The sequence below is a fragment of the Pipistrellus kuhlii genome, unplaced genomic scaffold (assembly GCF_014108245.1).
Source record: "Pipistrellus kuhlii isolate mPipKuh1 unplaced genomic scaffold, mPipKuh1.p scaffold_m20_p_6, whole genome shotgun sequence".
Classification (NCBI taxonomy): domain Eukaryota; kingdom Metazoa; phylum Chordata; class Mammalia; order Chiroptera; family Vespertilionidae; genus Pipistrellus; species Pipistrellus kuhlii.
Window position 1 is genome coordinate 70,718,857 of NW_023425562.1, and position 25,642 is coordinate 70,744,498.

At 45.0% G+C, this 25,642-nt stretch overlaps 1 protein-coding gene across 1 annotated transcript in view; it reads left to right on the forward strand.

Annotated features, from left to right (window-relative positions):
• The window catches only part of CFAP61 (cilia and flagella associated protein 61), a 218,618-nt gene that overhangs the window by 175,684 nt on the left and 17,292 nt on the right, over positions 1 to 25,642 (forward strand). The window lies entirely within an intron of this gene.

Sequence of the window (25,642 nt, forward strand, 5' to 3'; positions counted from 1 at the left end):
GCAAAACAGGAATTCATGGGAGAAGCTAGAGTGGCAGAGATTTCATCTATCTATATAAAAGCCTAAGCGACTGATCAAACGACGGGTAGACCAGTCACTATGATGCACACTGATCACCAGGAGGCAGACACTCAAAACAGGACTTCCTCCCTAGTGGTCGGTGCACTCCCACAGTGGGAGAGCCACTCAGCTGACTGGAGGGCACCAGATGCCATGGCTGGCAAGCGCAGCTGCAGCAGCATGAGCTTCTACCATCTCTGCAGCAGTGCTATGAGCAGCAGCGCTATGAGCAGCAGCGCTATGAGCAGCAGCGGCAGGCACAGTGAGGCAGGGATGAGCTGGAGCAGTGTGCCACCTGGCCCAGGCTTGGGCTCCTCCCTGGCTGCCTGCCACTTTGCACCTTACTACATCCCTCGGGGGATGTCGGACTGCCGGTTTCGGCCCAGTCCCACCAGGGCCTGCATGGATAGAACCAAAACCAGCAGTCCGACATCCCCTGGATTGTGAGAGGGCACAGGCCAGGCTGAGGGACCCCACTGGTGCACGAATCTGTGCACCAGGCCTCTAGTTCTCATATAATAAATAACATCTGACCACTAGCATTGAGCGCTAGCATTGAACGTGGAGAGTTACATGGGGAAATGCATGGACTCCAGAAGTAGCCACACATAGCTCTCATAGCCACCACACAGGCCTGAGTCCCAGATGCACCCATGCACGGCTTCCACGCCATGGATGAGCCTGGATGCGATGAGTTCGAGTTCCTTTGAGCCAGGGCTGGTGAAAGCAGTGGTCAGAAGTTTGAGAGGTATTCTGGGAATGGGATAGGGAAGCACTTAGTCCTGGTGAGAACTCCACAACCACAGACATGCTGTTCATTACCCCAGCTGTCTTCCACACAGCTTGTGCTCAAGCAGGGAAAGGTGGCCATTTGTCTGAGATATTGTTACGGGAATTCTGCACTGGTAGGTTGGTTTGACTGGGTGATCTAGATCTTGGTCTTTCAAATTCTAAAACACTTGTTTATCCTACCACTTTAGGAAGGCTACTTCTGGATATAGTCTGGTGCTTAGAAAAGACCATTTTCATCTATTTCCACTAAAACAAAGTGATGACAGGGATGGTATACGGTATATTTTGGCTGTTCGCCACCTCTTTCTCCAAAGCACAAACCCCCAGACTCACCTCAGGCAACTCCAGTCTGCACTGCTCTCCCTCCACTGGAGCCCAGGGTGATGGGCTGCAAAAGCAAGTTTGTGTGTGGGCCCCTTAAGAGGGTGCCTGTATCTCCTGTGTGCTCTACCTCTCTGTGGGCAATTGAAACCTTGCTGCTTGTCACAGCTGGATGCTACACAGGCCCCTCTTCCTGGCTCTGGCACTCCAAGCTGGGGATCCAAGCTGGGATTTAGGCTTCATGCCTCTCTGGGCAAGCTCCTTTCTGATCTCTGCCCTTCCTACCAGTCTCAATGTGGCTTCTTCTGTGATACATTCACACAGTGGAATACTACAAGGCCCCCCCCCAGAGGAAGGAACTCTTACCTTTTGTAATAGTGTGGATGGGCCTGGAGATTATTATGCCAAGTGAAATAAGCCAGTCAGAGAAATATTATATTATCTCACTAAGGTATGGAATCTAATGAACAAAATAAACTGACAGCCCTAGCTGGTTTGGCTCAGTGGATAGAGCGTCAGCCTGTGAACTGAGGATCCCAGATTTGATTCCACTCAAGGCCACATGCCCGGTTGTGGGCTTGATCCCCAGTAGGGGGTGTGCAGGAGACAGCCACATCATTGATGTTTCTATCTCTCTCTCCCTCTCCCTTCCTCTCTGAAATCATAAAAAATCTTTTTTTAAAGTAAACTGACAAACATTAGAAACATATGCATGGATACGTGGCATAGTCTGATAACTATCAGAGGGGAGGGTGGCATGAGAAACTAGATGAAAAAAGGTGAAGGGACAAGCCAAAGAACATCTACCCTAATAAAAGAGAAACATGCAAATTGACTGTACTTCTGTTACACTTACCAGCCACACTCAGCAGCCAATCAGGATTGAGTATGCAAATTAACCCAACTAAGGTGGTGGCGGCCACAGAGCTGGAGTGAGTAGGAGGCTTGGGTTGTCCCCAGCAATGGAGGAAGCCAAGTTTTCCACCCATCTTGGCTGGCCCTGGCCTCTGCTCAAGGCTACAAAGTTTCAATTGTAGAAGATAAATAAATCTCAGATACCTGCTTCCAGGTGGCCCTGGCTCAAGATAAAAAAAGAAAAAAAAGAAAAAAGATAAAAAGGAGGGGCTGGGAGCCTAGATCGCCAGGGGGCATGGCCAGCCTGAAACAGCCTTCAGCTCCTCACCCAGGCTGGCCACATTCCCATGGGGTAAGGGTCTCCACTTGTGGCTAGGGGCTTGTCCAGCCTGCAAACAGCCATCAGCTCCTCACCCAGGCTGGGCAGGCACCCTAGAGGGGACCCCCACCCTGAAGGGGGTGTTTCCAGCTTGAAAACAGCCCTCAGCCCCTCACCCAGGCTGGCCATGTCCTTCCAGCTGGGATCCTAACACCATGGGGGCGTGGCCAGCCTGAAAACAACCACAGGCCCCTTGCCCAGGCCACCCCACACCCCAAGGGAACCCCCACGCTGAACTGGGACATCCAGCCGGCCCCCACCCATGCACCAGGACTCTATACTAATAAAATGCTAATTAGATTGGGAGACCTTCCAGGAGACCTTCCGGACATTCTTCTGGACAAAGCCATGGTGACGGGGCTGAGGTAGAGGCAATTAGAGGCCAAAAGGGGAGGGAGGTTGTGGGTGATCAGGCCAGGATGGGACAGCAGTTGTGAGTGCTCAGGCTGGTGGAGGGCAGGGCCATTGGAGGTAAGCAGACCAGCAAGGGGGCCAGTTGGGGGCAAGCAGGACATCAGTGGGGGTCTGTTGGAGATGATTAGGACAGCAGGGAAAGGGGCAGTTTGAAGTGAGCAGGCCAGCAGGGGGGCAGTTGGGGGTGATCATGCTGGTGGGGGGGGGGCATTTGGGGGCAAGCAGGCCAGCGATGAGGGGCAGTTTGGGGCAAGTAGGCCAGCAGGCAAAGTGGTTAGGGCAGTCAGGCAGTTAGGCAGGTGAGCGATTAGGAGCCAGAAGTCCCAGCTTGCTAGAGGGATGTTCCACTGCCGGTTTCGGTTCACTCCCTGTAAACCAGCAGTAGGACATCTTTCGAGGAGTCCCAGATTGGAGAGGTGCAAGCCAGGCTGAGGGATATCCCCCACCCCCAACCCTGTGCACCAGTTTCATGAACTGGGCCACTATTATTTACATAACCCATAGACTCTGACAACCTTGTGGTGAACATCTGTAATAGTGTCAACAATCCTATATAATAAAAGCCTAATATGCAAATCAACCAAACTGCGGAATGACCGGTCACTATAATGCACACTGACCACAAGGGGGCAGATGCTCAAAGCAGAAGCTGCCCCCTGGTGGTCAGTGCGCCCCCACGGTGGACATCCCCCTAGGAGTCCTGGACTGTGAGAGGGCACAGACTGGACTGAGGGACCCCCCCCCCCCCACCGGCGCATGAGTTTCATGCACTGGGCCTCTAGTAAAAAATAAAAAATAAAAATGTGCCACATATATATGATTTTCTAAAAAGTATCAATTTCTTTTGGCTTCTTTGAATTGATTCTGTGGCTGACTAGAGAAAGTCAATGCTGTTTAGCACTATGTTTATAAGGCCTCACATGGTGATGTTTGTAGCTGCAGTTCAATTATTTCCCTGCTGTATAGTATTCCCTTAGGTAACTGTGTCACTATTCATCCGTCTTCCCATTGATTGGTATTTAAATTGTCCCCAGTGTGATGACATTACAAATAACCACATTTGCAAGAATTTCTCTCGGGTGAACTAGTGATTCAGAAATGTTTCCAAAAGTAGGTTTTATCTCTTGAACTCTCCCCAGCAGAGCATGAAAGTGCCTCCAATCCTTATGCTGTTACACTTTAAAATTTGTCTGTTCTGGTGGTTTGTAAAGGTGTCTTTCTGTAGTTTTAATTTTCCCTTTACTGATTAATGACAACTCAGTGCCTTTTTATATGTTTATCGTTATGGGCCATTTGGGGCAGTTCCTGTGAGGTGCCTGTTATGGCCTTGGTCCGTGTTTTGGGGGGTGTCATGTTTTTCCTAATTCATAGGGTCATCCATATATCCTGGATGCAAACTTGTGTTGGTTATGAATTCTTAATATAACTTCTCCCATTTTGAGCTTTGTCTTTCCACTTATTTTAAGATGTCACTTAACAGATGTCTTTCATTTTAATGTAATCCTGCCTTCTGTAGAGTGTCTTGGATATTTTTGTCCCTTTGCTTTTCCAATAAGTTTATGTAAACTTGTCAAGCACTGTGACTTGATAGCAAATGCATTAAAACTTAGATTCATTAGGTGAGAATTGACATCTTTGTTATTAAGTCCAGTATCATAGCATAGTATAGGTCTTGATTTCTTGACTGTTGTAAATATTATTTCTTATTGATGGCTGTTGTATAGAAATGCACTGATTTTTTTTTTTTTGGTATGGTTTTGTATTATGCAAATTTTCTAAACTCTCATTCATCCAAATAATTTAACTGTAGGTTCTTTTAAATTTTCCCCAAGAAGAAGGTGATGTTGAAGCAGACAGATTTTGTGAGCTTTAGACACTGGTCAGGGTGCAGCTGTTAACTGATGGTAATAATAATTTTAAGTTCATTTGATTTGCCAAGAGTGGATATTTAAGATAGCTGACGGGATGCCATTGGACGACAGGACGTACCAATTGACATCTGTAAGCAAGAACCACGGAGGGGGTATGCAGGAAAACGGTGGCTGCTCATCCAAGCAGTCGCTGGTCATTTTCAGTGAGGCCCGGAGGGCAACGCCATGCCAGTCAGTCACTCCCACACGCGTGTTAATATGTGCCTGCAGCTGTGGCCGCATTCTTTTCAAGTGCCGGGAAATGCTGCCAGATCCCAGGGCTAATTCCTGGCTCAGCACTGCCTGCCCTGTCTGTTGTCAGATGGACGGGCGAGTCTCTTTCCAAGCAGGCAGGGGAATGGTGTCGCTGATTTTGGCTGGGATGGGATTACGGATTGTTCCCCTGACCTCCGCAACACCAGACACATACATCTCTCTTTCGAATCTGGGCGGATTTCCATCCTCTACGCCTGGGGGCACCTTTCTCTGTTCCGGGAGGGCTCACTGCTAACCAGGTGCTCTACCTTCTGCCAGTCAGGCCTGACCACAAGATCAGTTCTTATCCAGTTTCAAAGGAAACCTCTGGCTTCTTTCTCCTACTCCCTCCAATCTAATCTCACACCATCAAAGGCCAGGACCTCGCAGGCCCTGGTGGTGCCAGAGGGGCAGATGCTGTGGCAGTGGAGGCGTCCTGAGCAGTGGCTCCTGCTGCCGGCAGTGGGACTTGCTTGGATCCATTTAGGGACACATGGTGGTGGGCAGGCAGTCGTCCACCAGGATACACAGGCAGGCAGCTGTCACAGGACAGCAGCGCGCAGCGGGTTTGGGGCCCAGGCTGGCTTGGATTCTACCTTATTTTAGTCTCTGTGTTCACTTCACAGCACCAGCACAAACCATTGGCAATGAAGTACACCACTGGTGACTCTGCATATGCATGCGCTTGTGTGTATGTGTGTGTGTGTGTGTGTGTGTGTGTGTGTGTGTGTGAGAGAGAGAGAGAGAGAGAGAGAGAGAGAGAGAGAGAGAGATCACTTTGGAAAAAGAATGGAGTCCATTTGCATCATGAGTTAATTTCTGACCCAGCCAGCATTTAAACCTCACATAAACAAATGTTACTAAAGACTTTTCCCAATCTTCCTTTTAAGAGCACTTTTGTCCCACATGCAACGCCTATGGCAAACCTTGCAGTCCCCCACCCCACCCCGAGTCTGTCGATGATGTTTAGAATGAGCAGCACCTTCCGCCCTGTGATACTGCCCCTCCCACAGGACCTGGGGCAGAGGGCGCTGTCAAAGTCCCCGTCACGGGGCTTTAACAAGGCAATGTCCGGGGCCTTCCCTGCTTTCTTAGCTCTACCTCACTGTCATTTACCCCACTTACCAATGGCCCTGCAGAAGCCCTGCTCCCCCACCCCTTAGCCTTCATTAACAGCCTGTAGCATCCTTTATCCTCACCGGCGTGAATAGGTCTTGCCCTAGCTTCTTTGTATGAGCCCATCAGATACTCATAAACCTTGATTAAATTATCTCTTTTCACATCTTAGCATGCTCATCCCTCAAAGACTGCCCTCATGCAGCCCTCCTGCCAGCACTGCCACCCTCCTGCACGCTTCCCCAGGCACTCGATGGCCTATTTTTAGTGGGTAAGTGCTGCTGTGCGCAATATTCTAAATGGGATTTGAGCAGGCCCTGTAACGAGCTGCCATTACCTTGTTGAACTGTGAGGCTCCAGAAGTTACTCTCTCAGGAAAGCTGCCCTGTGCTGGCTCTGTCTTCCGAGCTGCAAAGCAGGACGCTGCCAGCCCACCCCGTCTTCTTCCTCGTTTATTAGACTCCAAAGGGAGGTCATGGAATGACGACTTCAGTGTTTTTTGTGCTGCTGTCAAGAGTGCCCTGGTGTTGTTTCCAGTAGGAAATCACACACTAAATCCTAAGTTGTTGTGTGTTTTTTTTGTATTTTTTTTCAGACTTAACGAAATGTTCTTAAAATAGGACTTCTCACTCCAACTGGTCAGTTTTTTGGAACATACCGAAAAGCTGTTGAATACAAGGTCTCCCGAGATGCAAATCTCCTTTTTGGCTACTTCACAAGTCCTAGGCTTGCCTTTCTGTAGACTCAGCAAAGTGTTGCTGCCTGTCTGTCTCATTCCCTATAATTCCGTTCTGTCTGACTGCCTTATAAAGAAAATGTTCTCAGATGTTTGCTAAAATCAAAACTTGTTCTCTTCAGCCAAAACCAGTTTGGTTCAGTTGATAGAGCGTCGGCTTACGGACTAAAGGTCCCAGGTTCGATTCCGGTCAAGGGCATGTATCTTGGTTGCGGGCACATCCCCAGTAGGGGAGTGTGCAAGAGGCAGCTGATCAATGATTCTCTCTCATTGATGTTTCTAACTCTCTATCCCTCTCTCTTCCTCTCTGTAGAAAACCAATAATATATATATATTTTTAAAAAACAAACTTATTCTCTTCATTCTCCTTCCCAGTCATTTGATGTTAGTCTAGGTCTCTGCCCTGTAAGGATTTCAACGGGATGTGCTTGTGTGATCCGGCTGGGGGATCCTCTCGGACCATTCCCAGGCCTTCGGGCTTGCCTAGTGGTGTTTCTCACACTATCACATAACCTCTGAGGCTGAACCTACATTTTTAAACATTCCTCATTACTGAGACGGTCAACCAGAGATCTGGAAGTATAGACCAGTATGGGGCCAAATGCCAGCTGGCAGAACATGTGTCCATTTTTAGTTGTCATATTGCTTTGATTAAAAGACTAAAGTTTGGACCTGGCTTTTTTGCTCAGTGGTTAGAGCAGCAGACCTCAGATTGAAGAATCTCAGGTTCGATTCCCAGTCAAGGGCATGTACCTTGATTGCAGCCCCCAGGTCAGGGTGCATGTGGGAGGCAACCAGTTGATGTGTCTCACATCCATGTTTCTCTCTCTTTTACCTGCACTCTCTCTAAAAATCAATGGAAAAATATCTCGGGTGAAGATTAACAAAACAAAAACAGAAGAAAACAAACAAACAAAAAAGACTAAGGTTTGGGTTTTTTTTTCCTAGTATATATCACCTCCTTCTTCCCACTGTGACGTTTGTATGGAATTAGCCTTTCCTGGTATGGAGATTGTTTTGAACTTTACTGAAATTATAGCCACCGCATGTCCCTTTGGATATTTATGCCAAAGATTATAATGTGAAAGAAAAGCTCATGCACCCATTCACATAGGAATGAGTGTTTAAAATAATGAGCACTTGGGATTCTGCATACAGCATGGAGCTTTTAAAAAAATCTCAGTATCCAGTGTGTTCCAATAATTTGCCTCATTTGTCATAAAAATATGGTTTAGCATATCATCTTAGTATTTATCAGAAAGGCCTGGATCTAGTTTTTATTTATGGTTTTGAGGTATCAGGAGGGTGTAAACTCTTATTTCAAGTGCCTCAGTCCTAGTCATGTTAGTAAGAAACATTGCTTTGAGCATAGTGCGCATGAATGAATAAAGAAAATGTGAATATTTCATCTCATGGCCAAGATTTTTTTTTAATTTAATTTATTGGGGAGACATTGGTTAGTAAAATATATAGGTCTCAGGTTTATAATTCTACAGCACATCATCTCTACACTGTGTTGTGTGTTTTCACCCCAAGTCTCCATCCATCTGCATTTATCCCCCGTACCCTCTTCTTCCCCTGAGCCTTTGTTCCCTCTGGCAATCACCATAAAGCAAAGGAAGTCTCATGGACACACATAGAGAAGATTTTTTTCTTAATGTTAAAAGACTTTTATTTTTTATAACATTAACATTAAATATAACTACTATTAATATTTCCATTAGTTTTTAAATTTCTGTCCTATTACATAAAGAATACATTATCTAAAGTATTATGAAAACAGACTCACATACCATTGTCACCATTTTAAAATATAAGAACATTTCCTCATACCATTAAAAATGTTTTAAAAACAAATGCAATGATTACATCGCTCTCATTATGTAATGACTCTTTATCATCTAGTTTTAAAGTTTTTATATCATAAAAAAGACTGATACTTTTGTTTCTTAATGTTAATCCACGTTTTTATTTTCCTGAGTACAAAGAATTACACCAAATTGAAGAAACCATGTGGACCACTGTCAAAGTCTGCATGAAGTTCTTTTTAATTGAAATGATTTTTATTTATTTTTATTTTATTTAACTTAAACATAGTTGGCACACAATATTATATTAAATTCAAGTGTATACCACAGTGATTAGGTGTTTAGACACTTTATAGCTTACTAAGTGATCATCCCAATAAATCTTGTACCTGTATGAAACCATACATAATTATTAGAATTTGATTATTCCCTCTGCTGTACTTTACATCTCCATGATTATTCTGTAACAACTAATTTGTACTTCTTAATCTCTTTACCTTTTTCGCCCATCCCCTCAAACCTTCTCCCGTCTGGCAACCATCAAAATGTTATCTGTATCTCTGAGTCTGTTTCTGTTTTGCTTGTTCCTTTATATTCTTGTTAGGTTCAATGGTTGATAGATATGTATTTATTTCCATTATATTGTTCAGATTTTTAATCCTTTTTTTCCCTTCTTCTTCTTAAAGAAGACTCTCAAACATTTCATAGAATACTGGTTTGGTGGTGATGAACTCCTTTTTTCTTGTCTGGGAAACCTTTTTTTTTGTTCTTCTATTCTAAATGAAAACTCTTCTGAGTAGAATAATCTTAATTGTAGGTCCTTGATATTCATCACTTTGAATATTTCTTGCCACTCCCTTCTGGCGTGCAAATTTTCTGTTGAGAAATGAGCTGACAGTCATATTGGCATTCCCTTGTAGGTAACTAACTGCTTTTCTCTTGCTTCTTTTAAGATTCTCTGTTTGCCTTTCATCTTTGGCATTTTAATTATGATGTATCTTGGTGTGGGCCTCTTTGGATTCATCTGCTTGGGACTCTCTGTGCTACCCAGACTTGTATGTCTATTTCCTTCACCAGGACTGGATTTTGTTGCCCAGAATTCATATGTTGAAGCCCTAATCCCAATTGTAACTGTATCTGGAGGTGAGGTTTTAGAAAGGTAATTAAGGTTAAGTGAGGTCATAAGGGTTGGACCCTAATCCAGTAGGACTGTGGCCTTATACGGAGAGGAAGAGCAAGAGATTTCATGTGAGGACCCAGAAGGCAGCCATCTACAAGCCAGGAAGAGAGTCCTCACCAGAAATTGACCATTCTGGAACCCTTATCTTATATTACTTCCAGCTTCCAGAACTGTGAGAAATAAGTTTATGTTGTTTAAGCCACCCAATCTTAGCCTGAGCTAAGGCAGATTTGTACCCCAGATCTGTCTCCTCACAGCTTATCAGGCTTCCATGAAGCCAGACAGAGGGGAATTTGCTGTTTCCACCAGCTGCGGGCCGGGCTGCCCAAGGCATGTAGTGCCCCTTGGGCACTCCCCTTCAGTCACCATGTGAACCAGCTCCATGTCAGCTAGGCCTGGGTTCAACTCCTGCTTCTGACAGTATACCAGCCTTGCTTCCCTATCTGGGCATAAAGGGGTCTCTTGGCTCTCACTTGGCGGTGAAAACTGAAAAGGGAGCATTCTTCAGAAAACACACCAAAGGGTCCTTCGGCCCTCACCCAGAGTGTGAGCTTAAGCAGGTCACCTCACTCCTTAGGCTTCACTTCCTTTCTCTGCTTCCTGGTGAAAACTGAAGGAGAGGCTGTGCAGGGAGCATCCGCTCAGAGCCCGCCTGGAGGAGCTGTTCCACACAGGGTCCTGTGCCGCACTCCTCCTCCTTCTCCAGGGTCGCCCTGCCGCGGGCCCTGGGCGTCCCCGTGCCTGGGTCTGTGCGTGCTGCTCAGCACTGTCCCCAGCGCCCGCCCAGGATAGCTTTGCAGAGTGACAGATGGCCCCAGCATGGCCTCCACCACTGCTCCTTCTCTCTAAAACACTTTGTCACCCACCCAGCGAACTCTGAGCTGTGTTCTGTGCCTTATTATTCACTCTAGTAATTTGGGGAGAAGAGGGCACCAAATGCCACCGACGATGCCCCCGCAGCTGCTAATCGGAGCCACCGTTTGGACCCCACGACACTTTTTTGGCCCCAGCGACTCCAGCAGCTGCCGGAGCACCGTCTGCCAGGCCAGGCTCCGTGCTGCAGGCTCCGAGGGCAGAATAGAGCCCGGCGCAGTCACGCTGGGCTCCCGGAGGCTCACAGCATTAATAATCTATAGTTCGATCATTAGGAGCAAATCCAAGTGAAATAGCAAAATATACACCACGCTGGAGGCCGCGGGGCTGCCGGGAGGTGGCTTTTCTGCTTCGTGGCAGCCTTAATGATCAGTTCCCAGCCGCTAGCAGCCCCAGCTGACAAGCGGCGCCTGCAAGCCGTAGGCTTTCTGCACGTGATAATTGGACAGAGCTAGGACTCATTCGAGATGTTAACACGGACTGGCTACCAGGGATCCACCCTCACCCAGGGCACCCTGAAGGGTGTTCACCGGCCAGTTGTTGCCCTCTGCACAGACCTGAGAGTGGATCTTTTTGGATTTAGGACCCAAGGCTGCTGGGGCCCTGGCAAGGATTTAATATGTAAACCAAACTCATTTCTGAAGCGCTAACCTAGGCCCTCATTGCAACAGGTCAGCCATAGCACGCTAAGTAGGAAGATAGCTGAAGTGGAGAAGCATTTTTAATGTTAAGGGTTTATTTGTTTTTTAATGATTCATTTAAGTTGTTATTGGATATAAGATTTTAAAAAATTATGTGTTAGTATTCTTCTTGATCATAACCATTAATCAGGAATCTCCAATCTACAGTGATAGGAGCACAGGCCAAACTGACTGAAACCCCAGGAGACACCTAACATCCCCAGCACTACCTCCAGGGATGGGCAGGATGTGAAACAAAACACCATCAGAATTTGCCTTCTTGTCCCTGCATGTGGGCTTCCTTGTCTCCGACTGGCCTCCCCCAGGTGGAAGTCGTGGGAAGTTGCAGGCTCAGCACCTCCTAGCTTGGTATCTAGATAGCAGAGGGGCCTTTCTTTCCGAGTCCCGCTTTGAAAACTTCCTGGGAGGCATTCAGAAAGGTCTGGATCCTCTAAGGAGCTCATCCACTCGGATCATCAACATGGCCATGTCCCAGTCTCGCCTGATCAGTCTCTGCTGCTCCTCCCATCCCTGGGCGTGGCTTAAGCCCTGTGCCATAGGTGGTAGGATCTGGCTCCCTAGGTGACTGCCAAAGAGGCTGCGAGAGGCAGGACAGAAGTGCAGGGATCCAGTTCTCTGCGGCTGGGAGGGAGCCAGAGAAGATAAACCCCTTTCCTTGCCTCCAGTAGACTGTCCCAAGACCTAGTTTCTTCACATAACCCACCCAGAGACATCCTGCGTGGGGCCTGGCCTGAAGTGGTGGCCAGAACATAGTGCACAATTCTGCATTGTCCCCGATCTTTCACCACCCCATTTCCCTTTCTTTTCACTCCGGCTGCCCTGGGATGGTGCCTCCCACATAAAACAGTCTTTGCCTCAAGCTCTGATCCCCCAGTAGGCAGGCAACAACAGAGTAACAAGAATGATGAACACAGCTCTTTTTATTGTATCTTTTATTATTTGTCCCCAAATCCATGGGAACAAAGAACTCAGGCTTACATAGAAGGTTTTTCCAATAAATTTATGTCCCAGAATTTGGAATCTATGAGCCTAATTTAGAAATTCAATTGGAAATGTGGTCAAAGGGTTCAAACTTCCAGGTATGAAATAAATAAGCACACAGGATGTCAAGTACAACATGATGACTATAGTGAACACTGCTATGTGGTGTATAGCGGCATCCTCAAAAGAGTAGATACTAAGAGTTCTTAGAACAAAAAGAAGTCTCTTTCTCTTTGTATTGTGTCTGTATGAGATGATGTGAATGAAACCTATTGTGGCACCATTTCACAATGTATATATATCAAACCATCGTGTTCTTCACATCCATTTATACAGGGATGCATGTCAATTATTTCTGAATAAAAACCTAAATTCAGAAAAGTTTGATAAAAAACGATTTGCTATTTAGAATTGTACTGAAAAAAAAAATTCAGGAGCTTCTGGTTAAATGTGGCAGATTGAATATACAGGTTTACCTCCTCTCCCTCCTGAAATCCCCTAAAATGACAAGTAAAAGAAGAAAAAACAGTTGACTTATTTAATTAGCATAATGCCCTCAAGCATATTTTAAAAATAATTAAAAAATATTCTTAAACATTTTTAAAAAATTTAATTCTGGATAATGAAGTTATTTTTAAGAAGTAACCAAAGTTGTAACCTAAGAAGGAGTAAAGCAGGAGCTCAAACACTGGAAAAGTGTGTGGCAGTTCACACACAGGAGACAGCCAGGCCAGGCCAGACTGGAGCACAGAAGGCAGTAAAAGGGAGGGATCCTGGGGTGGAAGGGTGGGGGATGCCATTATTTTGATTATTTGATGTGTTTATGTGGAAAATAATATAAAGTGGTATTTTGCAGAATTGCTGGCACATTTTGAGAAAATTGTATTAGATATATTGGAAACTAAGGGAGAAAAAGGCAGTTATTATTTCTAAGAAAAGCACAGTTATATTAGAAAAAATGTGATTAATTTTGCATTGATAAGATAATATAAACAGAAATACTAATTTGTGATACAAAAAAAATTTGCAATATAAACTTTTTGGGAAGTTCGGGCTAGGGAAAATTGGGGGTTTGTGTTTAAAAAAATCTTTATTTTTCTATAACAAAAAGTCAATGGAAATTAGTAAATTAGAATATATATCTTCTATCTAAGCAATCACATTTATATCGGTAATTACTTGAAAAATCTGCTGATAGTCTCTAGTTATTTGGGACTCTTTATTTGGAAGCAGCATAAACCAGCCAAATCTAGATTTAAGTTAAAAAGCAGAGTTCATTGTATGGATTCATGGTTGTATCTCAAAGGACGGAGACATGGCTGGTCCTTAGGGAGGGATCACAAGATAGCTAGAAACCAAGCAGTGGCTACTTCTTTCTCTCTGCACAGCTTTCTCAGCTGGCTCTTCAAACCCCACAGAAAGGAGCCAGAGGCATTTCAGTGCCTAATCCAGGTTTCCTGGAGACTAACTCATTAGTATGGCTTGGTATGGCTGTTTCCAACTGTGACTGCAAATTATTTCACACTCCTTCCACAGAGACAGTGCCCCCATCCCTTGGCTCCGAGCAGCTTGGGATGGCTTTGACCAATGGGCTATGATAGAACTGAGGCCATGTGACTTTCGAGGCTGAGTTGTAGATGGCCACACAGTTCCCAGCTTGTTTTCTGGAGTATTCACTCGTAGAGTCCTGACTCATTGTGTAAGAAGTCCAACTGTCCAGAGGCTGCCACTCTGTGACAAAGCCCAAGCGTTGGGGAAAGACTCAAGCAGAAGTGTCCGCTGAGCCATGCCAAGTCACCAGCTCAGGTGCCAATCATGTGAGCATAAAGCCTCCCGATGATTCTAGCCCCGGTCATTTGAGTGGCCACCAGCCATTTGTCTTCCCAGCTGCCATCATGGAGCAAAGGCAAGCCATTATGAGCACAAGAAGATGGCTGCTGCTCTATGCCATTAAGTTTGGGGATGGTTGCTGTACATCAGTACATAGCTATAACAGTTGGGTCAGGTGACTGTCCCTGCTTCATGGAATCATGAAGTCACAGCAGGACTGCTGGGGCCATAACCCACAGGGAGGTAGGGCTGGCAAAAAGTGGAGCAAACTTGGTGTGCACTACACTTTCTGCCCTGGTTTCACAGGAGCCTGTTGCCTACCTCAGCAGAGGGAAGGACATATGGATTGAGATTTTTTAAGCCCTCGCCTCAGTTTTTGCTCTCCCATCCAGCCAGCCAGTGAAAAGCAAAGAATTGTGAAGCAAAGAATCTATTTGCCTTGGTAAATGGTATCATTAATTCCCTTCCTTCCCAGTCCATAGTGGTCTTCCGGCAGACACAGTTCTCAAGAAATGGAAAATATCCTCAGAGCTCTGGCATCTTTCCTTTGTGGCCTCTCAAGTACAGAGGAGATCATTAGAGTGTCCTTGTGTTGCCTAGCAACCCATGAATGCTGTTTGCTATCATGTCATTAATATGATATGAAAGTGTTTTATAGAAGACATTCATCTTGCATTAATGAAAATCAAATTTGCTAATATGACACAAAATCTGTTCTTCCTTGTGACTGTCTATGCTTAAGTAGCTTATCTATTGAATTAGACTGTGAGTGGTTTTAAGGCTTGAGACTGTTAAAGTATCATAATAATGACTTTGTTTTCAATAATATCAGATGGCCGTTAATAATGTGATTACCAGCTACAATGGGTAATCACCATCCCAGACAAAGCCCCCGCCCCTCAGGTCCAACCCCAGTGCCAGTAAACTATCTGCCACCCAACTTCTTATCACTTAAACCTCCGCTAGGAGAGGATACTGATTTAAGCTGAAATGCTTTCCAGATTATCCCCATCTTTCTTTAGAGCTCAGAGACAGAGAACTGAAGAAATATCTGTCGCCTAAAGAAGGCCCCAGTGGATCTCATATCATCTAAGTGTGAAAGGATCTACCAAAAGTTATTCAGTCATTCTCTTCTTTCTAGAAAAAAAGGATAGTGAAAGACCCTAAGTATGTCAGGCAGTAAATATAAGACCTGAAACCAGAAGAGAAAATAAGAAATACAGACATTCTCCTGCTTTAAATCACAATTTATTTCTGAAAACAAGTATGGAATTCAAATGTACAACATCCAAATAATACTCCAAGTTCAAGATGGCAATGTAGGGAGATCTTGAACTCACCTCCTCACATGGACACAATGAGTCTACAGCTACAATATGGAACAATTTCCTCTTAAAAAACCTAAAGGCTGGCTGAAGGATGACTACACATCTGGCAAATGAAAAGAAAACCACATTGATGCGGATAGGAGAGGCTGGGGCTCAGTCTTTTCGTAAGCCTTACCCTCAGCATGGTGTCCCACGAGCAGGAGAGAACTCAAAACCCAGAGCTTCTCCCTGAGGAGTGAAGGGTTCAAACCCAGGTTTGACATCCCAACTTTTAAGACATGCACTTGAGAGACGAGCCTTCGAAACATCTAACTTTGAAAACCAACATAGCTCACTTTCCAAGACACACAGGACTAGTAATCTGAGATACTGCTCTAAAGGGCCCAGCGCAGAGGCAGCCAATTGCACCCAGACTTAAAGTGAAGGAGGCTCACCTGCCTACGTTAAAGTGTTTAACACACACACATCCAGGAGCCTGTTGGAATGCTGTCCAGGGATCCAGACCAGCAGCCACCTTTGCCACCTTCCAGAGCACTAGTATCTCCTGGAATGGAGCATTCATATGCATATAGTACCCTGATTTTTATAGCTACTTCTTAGGTGATGCCTCTTGATCACCTAGTCTAGAGGCCCAATGAGCTTGCATTCCTGGTCCTATGATACTGTAATAATCCGTGTCATCCAGAGAGGAGCGCATAACCCCTATCTGGTGTGCCCATTTCTGTGACTGCTGCCAGGAGACATCTCTACATCACCTGGCTTTGATGGGGCTTGCATCACGCAGGACTGTAGCTAATGGAGAAAGGGGTCTTAAACAGATACCACATCCAAGTTACAGCAAGAGGCAACAGACCCAGGAGCCTGGTCTATATTACAAAGCTATAGTAATTAAAACAGTATGGTAAATGGCATAGAAACAGATACATAGGCCAATAGAACAGAATAAAGAGCTCAGAAATAAACCTACACATATATGGTCCATTAATTTACAACAAAAGAGCCAAGAACATACAATAAGGAAAGGACAAGCTCTCCAATAAATGACGTTGGGAAAATTGGATGGCCACATGCAAAAGAATGACATTGGGCCACTATGTTACACCATATACAAAAATTAACTAAAAATGAATTAAACACTTGAATACAAGACCTGAAATCAGAAAACAAAGAAAACATTGGCTCCTTGACATAGGACTTGGCCATGACTTTTTAAAAATCTGATACCAAAAGCCTAAGCAACAAAAGCAAAAATGAGTGGGACTAGGTCAAACTGAAAAGCTTTTACATAGCAAAAGAAACAAAGTGAAAAGGCAATCTATTGAATGGGAGAAAATAATTGTAAATCATATATCTGTTAGGGGGCTAATATCTAAAATATATGAAGAATTCAATCCAACTAAATAGATTTTTAAAAATAAGCAGCTCTGGATAGACATTTTTCCAAATATGATTTACATATGCCCAACAGATTCATGAAAAGATCCTCAACATCATTAATCATCAGGGAAATATATAAATCACAATAAGATGGCACACAGCTGTTAGAATGGCTTTTGTCTAAAAAGACAGTAATTAAGTGTTAGAAAGATGTGGGGGGAAAAGGAACTCTTATGTACTGTGGGTGGGATGTAAATTGGTATAGCCACTACAGAGACCAACATGGAAGTTTTTCAAAAAATTAAAAATAGAACTACCGAACAACCCAGCAATTTCCAGATATTTATCTGAATAAAATGAAAGCACTAATTTGAAAAGATATATGTACCCCTATGTTTATTGTAGCATTTTTATCAATAGCCACGCTATGGAAGCAACCTAGGTGTCCATTGATAGATGAATAGATAAAGAAGATGTGATATATATTTATAATTGGATATTACTCAGCCATAAAAAAAAATGAAATTTTGCCCTTTGTACAACATGATTGGATCTAGAAGTCATTATGCTAAGTGAAATAAATCAGACAAAGAAAGACAAATACCATATAATTTTATTTACATGTGTAATATTAAAAGAAATTTTTTTTTTATTTACTTCAGAGAGGAAGGGAGAGGGAGAGAGAGAAGCATCAATGATGAGAATCATTTATCAGCTGCCTCCTGCATGGCCCACACTGGGAATCAAGCCTGCAATTCAGCATATGCCCTGACCAGGAATAGAACTGTGACCTCATAGGTCGACACTCAACCACTGAGCCACACCTGCTGGACAATATGTGTAATCTTAAAAAACAAACAAAATAAAATAAAACAGACTTGTAGATAAAGAGAATAAACTGATGGTTGCTAGAAAGGAGGCATGAGGGTATGGATGAAAAAGGTAAAAGAGAATAAAGGCTCTAAGCTCCAGTTATCCTAAATAATAAAGAGCTAATATGCAAATGGTTGTCACACCCTCACGCTGTCATGCTGTCAGACACTCAACACTGGGGAGAGACAGATGGGGAGCAGTCAGGCTGTGGCCCGGGAGAGGGTCAAGCCATCCACCCCTCTGTCCTGGATGCCAGTGGCTGTGCCTGTGCCTGCACCCCAGCCCAGGAGAAGGACAGGCCACACACCCATGATCCTAGGCAGCAGCAGGCACCTGCCCTGCAGTCCCGGGCTCCAGCGACTGTGCCTGTGGCTGTAGCCCAGGAGAGGGACAAACTACCTGCCCCGTGGTCCCAGACACCTGCAGCTGTGGCCCAGGCAAAGCTTCCCACCCACAGTCCCCTGTGGCTGCAGCCGGCCTGGGTCCTGGGTGCCTGCAGCCAGCCAGAGGGAAGGTCTTGAGTGCCTATGACTGGCTGGAGGACAGAATCCAGGTGTGGGATGAGGCAGAGGCAGTTAGGGGTGATCAAGCCAGCAGGGGAGCAGTTAGGGGCAATTAGGCCAATAGGAGAGCAGTTAGGGGTGATCAGGCAGACAGAGGTGGTTAGGGGTGATCAGGAAGGCAGGCAGGCAAGTAGTTAGGAGCCAGTGGTCCCAGATTGCGAGAGGCAATTGGACATCCCCCAAAGGATCCTGGATTAGAGAGGGTGCAGGCCAGGCTGAGGGACCTTCCCCCCAATGCATAAATTTCGTGCATCAGAACTATAGTATATATATAATGATGTATAATGTACAGAATATGGAAAATAGTCAATATTATTATAATAACTTTGTATGGCTTAGACTTTTTGTGGTGACCACATCATATAATAAAAGGCTAATATGCAAATCAACTGAACAGCATGACCATAAGGGGGGAGACACGCAATGTCGGAACTGCCCCCTGGTGGTCAGTGCACTCCCACAGAGGAGAAGCCGGGCTTATAGCTGGCGAGCACCGTGGCATTGGTGGGAGCCTCTCCCTCTTCTGTGGCAGTGCTAAGGATGTCACTTGAGGGCTCCCGTACTTCAAGAGGGTGCAGGCTGGGCTGAGGGACCCTCCCTCCTAAGAGCATGAATTTCGTGCACTGGGCCTTTAGTAAGGACTATAAATGTCAATGAGGAATACTGTGTTGTACACCTGAATGTATGGCAACTATATTTTATTTAAAAAACTAAATTTTAAAATAGAACCAACCATGTGATCCAAGAATTCCACTTCTGAGTATTTATCCTAAGAAAACAATTCAAAAAGATATATGCACCTCATGTTCATTGTAGCATTATTTATAGTAGACAAGATACAAAAACAACTTAAGTGTCTAATGATGGATAAATGGATAAAGAATTTGTTGCATGCCCCTCTTAGCCCCCTCTTAACAAAACACCCCCAGTGCCTCACTTCCCTGATGCAGCAACTTCCCAAACCTGACTTTGCACCTGACTGGTGTGGCTCAGTGGTTGAGCATCGACCCATGAACCAATAGGTCAACTGGTTCCATTCCTGGTCAAGGCACAAGCCCAGGTTGTGGGCTCAGTCCCTAGTAGAAGGCATGCAGGAAGCAGCTGATGGATATTTTTCATTGATGCTTCTATCTATCTCCCATCCTCTTTCTCTAAAAATCGGTAAAAACGTGTTAAACCTGACTTTGCTGAGACTCCTGGGAGGTCTTTGGCAGCTGGGAATTAATAATTCTCTCCTGGCCTTAGATGATTTGGTTCAGTGGATAGAGCGACTGCCTGCGGACTGAAGGGTCCCAGGTTCGATTCAGGTCAAGGGCATGTACCTTGGTTGGAGGCACATCCCCAGTAGTGGGTGTGCAGGAGGAAGCTGATTGATATTTCTCTCTCATTGATGTTTCTAGTTCTCTATCCCTTTTCCTTCCTCTCTGCAAAAAAATCAATAAAATATATTTTTAAAAATTCTCCCCTGGCTCTCTCCCTGCACTCCTGGTCATTTCTGATAATGTTTTGCTCCAGCTCTTCCCTCTGCTCCCCCATCTCACAGCCCCCATGAAATACTAGTTTTATCTTCAGTCCGCTCATGTTGCCTTTCTTGGACCACCCCTTCTCTCCTGAGGCTCTCATCAGCTCAGTCTGTGCTGCTATCCATCTAGCCAGGTGGGCATAATCACTTCAATTTTTTTTGTAGGCATTTCTGCCTCTACCTCACGTTACAAAGGGAATGGGGTTATTACTGCTCCCTTCAACCTGTCCTCCTCCCCATCCTGGATTCTGCTTCCCACCTGGTCTCCCAAGCCAAGACCCAGGAGTGTGTGTACACACCCTCTTCCCTCTCACTCTTGCCCCTCCAGCAGCTTGCTGAGGATGTTCTAGTCTCCCTCAATCAATCCCCCATCATGGCAATGGCGTTCAACAGGTCAGTCTGCTTCTGGCCTCATCCCATTCCAGTTTAGCTGTTCTAAAACACGAATTAATGACCACGTGACTCCGTTGTTTAAAACTTTTTCATGGCACAGAACCAGAATCTAGCCCCAACTACCACCTTCCACATTGTATCCAACTGGATACTAGAGCCACAAACCATTTGTCATTCCCAGAATTCCCCATGCAGCTTCGTGCCTCCACATTTCTCGTGCTGTTCCTTCTGTCTGGAATACGCTTAGCAAACACTGCATGCCCAGGCAGATGCTCCCCAGTGTTCCTGTAATCAGCTCCCTGTGGGTTACCAATGGAGCTTATCCGTGCTCTATTACGGCACTTGTCACCAGTGTTACAATTATAATTATTTTTTATGTCAACTGTCTCCTCTTGTTGGAGAGCCTGTGGACACAGGACCTATGGCATATTCGAATGTCTTCTCTTTTGGAATATTCCTCATGGTAGGTAGGCATTCCGCAAATACTTGCTTTTTTTATTTATTTTTTATTCCATAGACGTATGAGCCATGCACATACTTTTTTTTAATAATCACATTAAAATCATAAAAAAGAAAAAGATGAGATCAATTTTAATATCTTTATTTAACTCAACATATACCAACTCTATTTTCTTTTTGACAATCAGCAGTTAACATTCTCTCTCTCTCTCTCTCTCTCTCTCTCTCTCTCTCTCTCTCTCTCTCTCATAGTAAGTCTTCAAAATTCTGCGTGTATTTTGTACTTACAGCACCCTACAGTTCAGATCAGCCACATCGTAGGTCCTCAGGAGCCACATGTGGCTGGTGGCTCGTGGCTTTTGGACTGGACAGCATGGGTCTTGGCAGCTGCTGCTCTGGACCTGCTTTCTTATTGTGCTATTCCGTAACAAATCTGAGAGTGTCCTCTCTCTGACAGTGAAGTATGCCCTTCTACGAGTGACCAGATGGATCCAGTCGCTGTCTGTCACTGTGCTCACAGCGTACACCTGGGTAGGAAGCCATTAGACACATGGTCCAGCCACAAAGATCCTGTGGGAACAGATTTGGAAACTCAATTCTAAGGCCATTTCTTTTCTGAGCGTCAGACAATAAAGAGGTTAAACGATCAGTGATCTCTTTTAACTTTTTACTTCAAGATAATCTCAAACTTACAGAGCGGTTACACAAATAGAACAAAGAATAGCTTTGTATTCCCTTCCTCCCACTGATGTCCCTTCTTCTGGTCCAAATTTCATCCCCGATCCCATGTTGTAATTAGTGTGTCTCCTTCACTGTCTCCAATCTGGGACGGTTCCTCACCTTTTACTGTCAGGAGCTTTCACTTGTGAAAAATATGGGCCAGTTCCCCTATGGAATTGCCTGCCCATTGGGGTTTGTCTCCTGTTTCCTCATTCTTTGTTCCAGGTGATGCCTTCTTGGCAGGAACCACTGAGCGATGCTGTGTCTCTCTCGGTGCATCACATGAGTAGGCACCTGGTGGGAGCTTGTCCTTTGGCAGCATTGTCAGTGTGGGCACTTGGTGAGAGCAGAGGCTTTAGGCTTCTCTGCTAGAAATGTACTGTTCTTACCGTCAGTCAGTTAGAGTGGTGGTCAGCAAGCTCATTAGTCAACAGAGCCAAATATCAACAGTACAATGATTGAAATTTCCTTTGAGAGTCAAATTTTTTAAACTTAAACTTCTAATGCCACTTCTTCAAAATAGACTCGCCCAGGCCGTGGTATTTTGTGGAAGAGCCACACTCAAGGAGCCAAAGTGCTGCATGTGGCTCTCGAGCCGCAGTTTGCAGACCATGGAATGAGAGATACTGTACTCTGAGACTGTAGACATCATATTTTTCATCATTCTTTTGTCTCCTACTTTTAGCATCCATAAACAATTCTTGCCTGAAACCATTGTTACTGCGTTGTTTGCCAAAGGGCAGGTCGCTAATTTGGTCCTTCATCCGCATTAATTACCTGACTTGTGACTGTGGGGAGGCGTTGCCCTCCCTCCTTCATTTATTAATTTATTCACTTATGTTACCATGTGGACTTACGGGTTCTTGGACTTTTCTATGGGCTAAAATCCATCACCCTCATTATTGTGTTTTTGGAAAGTGAGAGCTTGGAATATGTTAGTTGAATTTTAATACTTGATTTTTGGAAACGCCAAACCTGAAACCATAAACGAAACAACGAAAATGAAGGAACGGTTTGTAGCTTGTCATTAGATCTGAAAAAGCTCACATTAATTAGAAGAGCCTGTTATGGAAGGGAATTATTTCAAACGTATTGATTATTATAAACATATATGAAACATGCCGACTATATTCTGCCCTAGTGAACGATATTCTTACTCTTTCAAAATGTAAAGATCAATTTCACCAGAGGGACAAGGAGGCAGCAAAATATCTTGCTTTCTGGGGTTTGCTATTCATGTGGCCTCGGTCTCATAAAAGGTGATTTCACCTAGTTCCTTTGTACCCTCCACCCCCCAGACTTTGGGGCTTTATATGTGCATGTAGACACTTTCCTCTTTTCCTTCAGAAAATAGATAGGAAATGGGCAGGCCGTGAGCACGGCTGAGTGGCTGAGTGGCCTAATGCTAGCCTGTGCGCTCCCGGCCTAATTAAAGGGAAATGGTTGTGCTTTCTATGAAGAGAGACGCAGACCGGGAGGAGAGGGACACAGGAAGGAAAGCTGGAGCACTAAGAGCTTTCTCCTTTCTACAAAATTAAATGCCAACCCGCCTCATACTCTCAGTCCGGAATTTATATAACAAATCAATGTAAATAGCTGGACAACTTCCAGTGCTCTGGATTACGGTACAAATTCAATTAATGCAGCCCCTAATAAAAGAGCAACGTGCAGGGAGATGCCGGAGAGGCAGGGAAAGGGCAGATGCCCTGAGCAGGAGGGCAGACTGGGCCCCATGCTACAAGTCAGGGGGTAGGGGAGCAGGCCTCACTCTTAGGGCTGCCAGACCCCACTCCTCCTGCCTAGCTTGGTAAGTTAGTTATCAGTGGCTGGATTGGTAAGGTTCATAAGATAAGGTTCATAAGACTGCGCTTTAATTGGTAAACTTAAATAGAAACAAAATCCCGAAGCATATAAAATTAAGGATGTAAAAACTGCTATTTCTACAAGAAGACCGGTGTTTGCTATGGCAAGCCACGCAGAAGTCCGGTGGGAAGAAAACCCAGCCCAGCTGGGCTGCGGACCCCTGCGCCTTCGCCCCAGCCCGGGTCCCCAGGCAGCCCGTGCACAACTGGGGTAAATTTGACCTAATTAGCTTACTAGGCAAAATACGCAGGCGAAAAGAACTCCACTTTATACCTTTAATTTAACTTGCATTAATTCAGACCAGAAAAAAAAGAAATGTATGGCCCCAGTTTACCTAGTATTATGCAATTTGCATTGATTTCCTATGTAATTTTTATTGTATTTCCACATAACTTTTTAATACATATATATTATTAATTTCAGAGAGATGCGGAGAGGGAAAGAGAGATAGAAACATCAGTGATGAAATAGAATCACTTATTGACTGCCTCCTGCATATCCCCTACCAGGGACGCAGCTCGAAATCTGGGTATGTGCCCTTGACCGGAATCAAACCCGGGACCCTTCAGTCTGCAAGCTGATGCTTTATCCACTAAGCCAAACCAGCTTGGGCAATTTCCACATAACTCTTTAGTGCATAACAAAACTCTATGAAGACTTTCTATGAAGTCTGTCTTACTCTCATTGCAGCCAAACTTAATTGCTGCTATCAAACGACAGCTAACTGGTTTATACAGACACCATTGAATGTAGAAAGAGCAGCTCTTATGGAGAAAAAATTATAGTTGTGCCAAAGAAAGGCTTTGTTTAATTAAACAGCAAACAAAAATGTTTATTTTAATAATTTATTTAGTCCCTAATTCACACCAGAAAGAATCTGAGGCAGCTTACACAAGTATATACAATAGGATAATTAAGAACATCAGCAACAATAATAACACAATACAAATTGAGCTCGTTCCCTGTGCCAAACCTTGTTCCTGGAGTGTCTCCTTGAATTCTGAGAGTAACTCTTTGAGGTAAGGACCTTCCTTATCCCCATTTTACAGCTGTGAAGATGGAGGCTGGAAGAGGTTAAAGCTAACCAGTGGCAGGGATTGGGGGGAAAGGAAGTCACCAGTAAATGGGAAATGAAGGCAGGACAGCAACATGAAGCTGAGCTAGGGTAGAGAGACCACGTGTTCCAGCACAGGATTTAATAAATTCACAGGGCTGGCTTTGCGTCTCCTCAAGGTCAGAGCAAGGAGGGTAATGTTACCAGTGGCTAGATTTGTAAACCTCATAAAATAAGCGTATTCTAATTTCTAACGTGAAGCACAGTTTTTCCTAGCCTGTGTCTGAGATTCAGAAAAAGAAATGGCCCTGCCGGTGTGGCTCAGTGGTTGAGCATCGACCTATGAACCAGGAGGTCTGGGTTCAATTCCCTCTCAGGGCACGTACCTGGTTTGCACTCGATCTCCAATAGGGGGCATGCAGGAGACAGCAGATCCATATTCTCATCATTAATGTTTCTATCTCTCTCTCCCTCTCCCTTCCTCTCTGAAATCAATATATATATTTAAAAAGTGAAACACATGGACAGCAGACAGATGATCCCGTAAGCACAGTGTTTCTGCAAACCAGGACTCGGGTGCCGCGGGGCAGGCCGCCTGTGCTCCGTCCCAGGTGATCTGGGTGCCAACACTGATTCAGGACAGCTGTGTGCTGGGGTTCAGGCTCTTACAGACACAAAGAGCCTAAGAAGAGCATGTGCTTGAGAGACAGCACAGCCCCCAACCCCCACCCCAACCCTCGGAGTGGTGGTTTCAGGGCCCATGTACTGCTCGGGATCTCCCTCCAGAGAGAGTTCTGGGTGTGTCCAGTTCAGACGAATAATCGGGCCCATTGCAGTGGCCTCCAGCAGTCAGCAGCCTTGTTTTCGGAGCATAGGAAGCCGCTCCAGGGAGTGTCCCGCGCACCTCTGTGGCCAGGCAGGGCTCCAGTGCCCAGAGAGACACCGGGCTGTCGGCAGTGTTCGTTCCCGGTCCCGGGTACCCCAAGGTAACTGGGAAGATGTCACCTCTAGAGCCACGGGTTGACCAGCAGTAAGAGGGCTTGTGGACTAACCATTCAGAAGACCGTGTCTTCTGTGGAAGACAAGCATTTTGGTTTTGGTGCCAGTGAGCAGTAAACACCCATCGTGTGTCTGGGCCAGTGCTAGACTGTGACAGCAAAACCATAGCAAAACCATAGGATTCAGAGGATACTTGTTTTTCTATTATCTAGATCTTTAGCAAGTGACAATTTCAACTGCTTATCAAATAACTAGTTGGTTTTGCTTTCAAAATCTCACC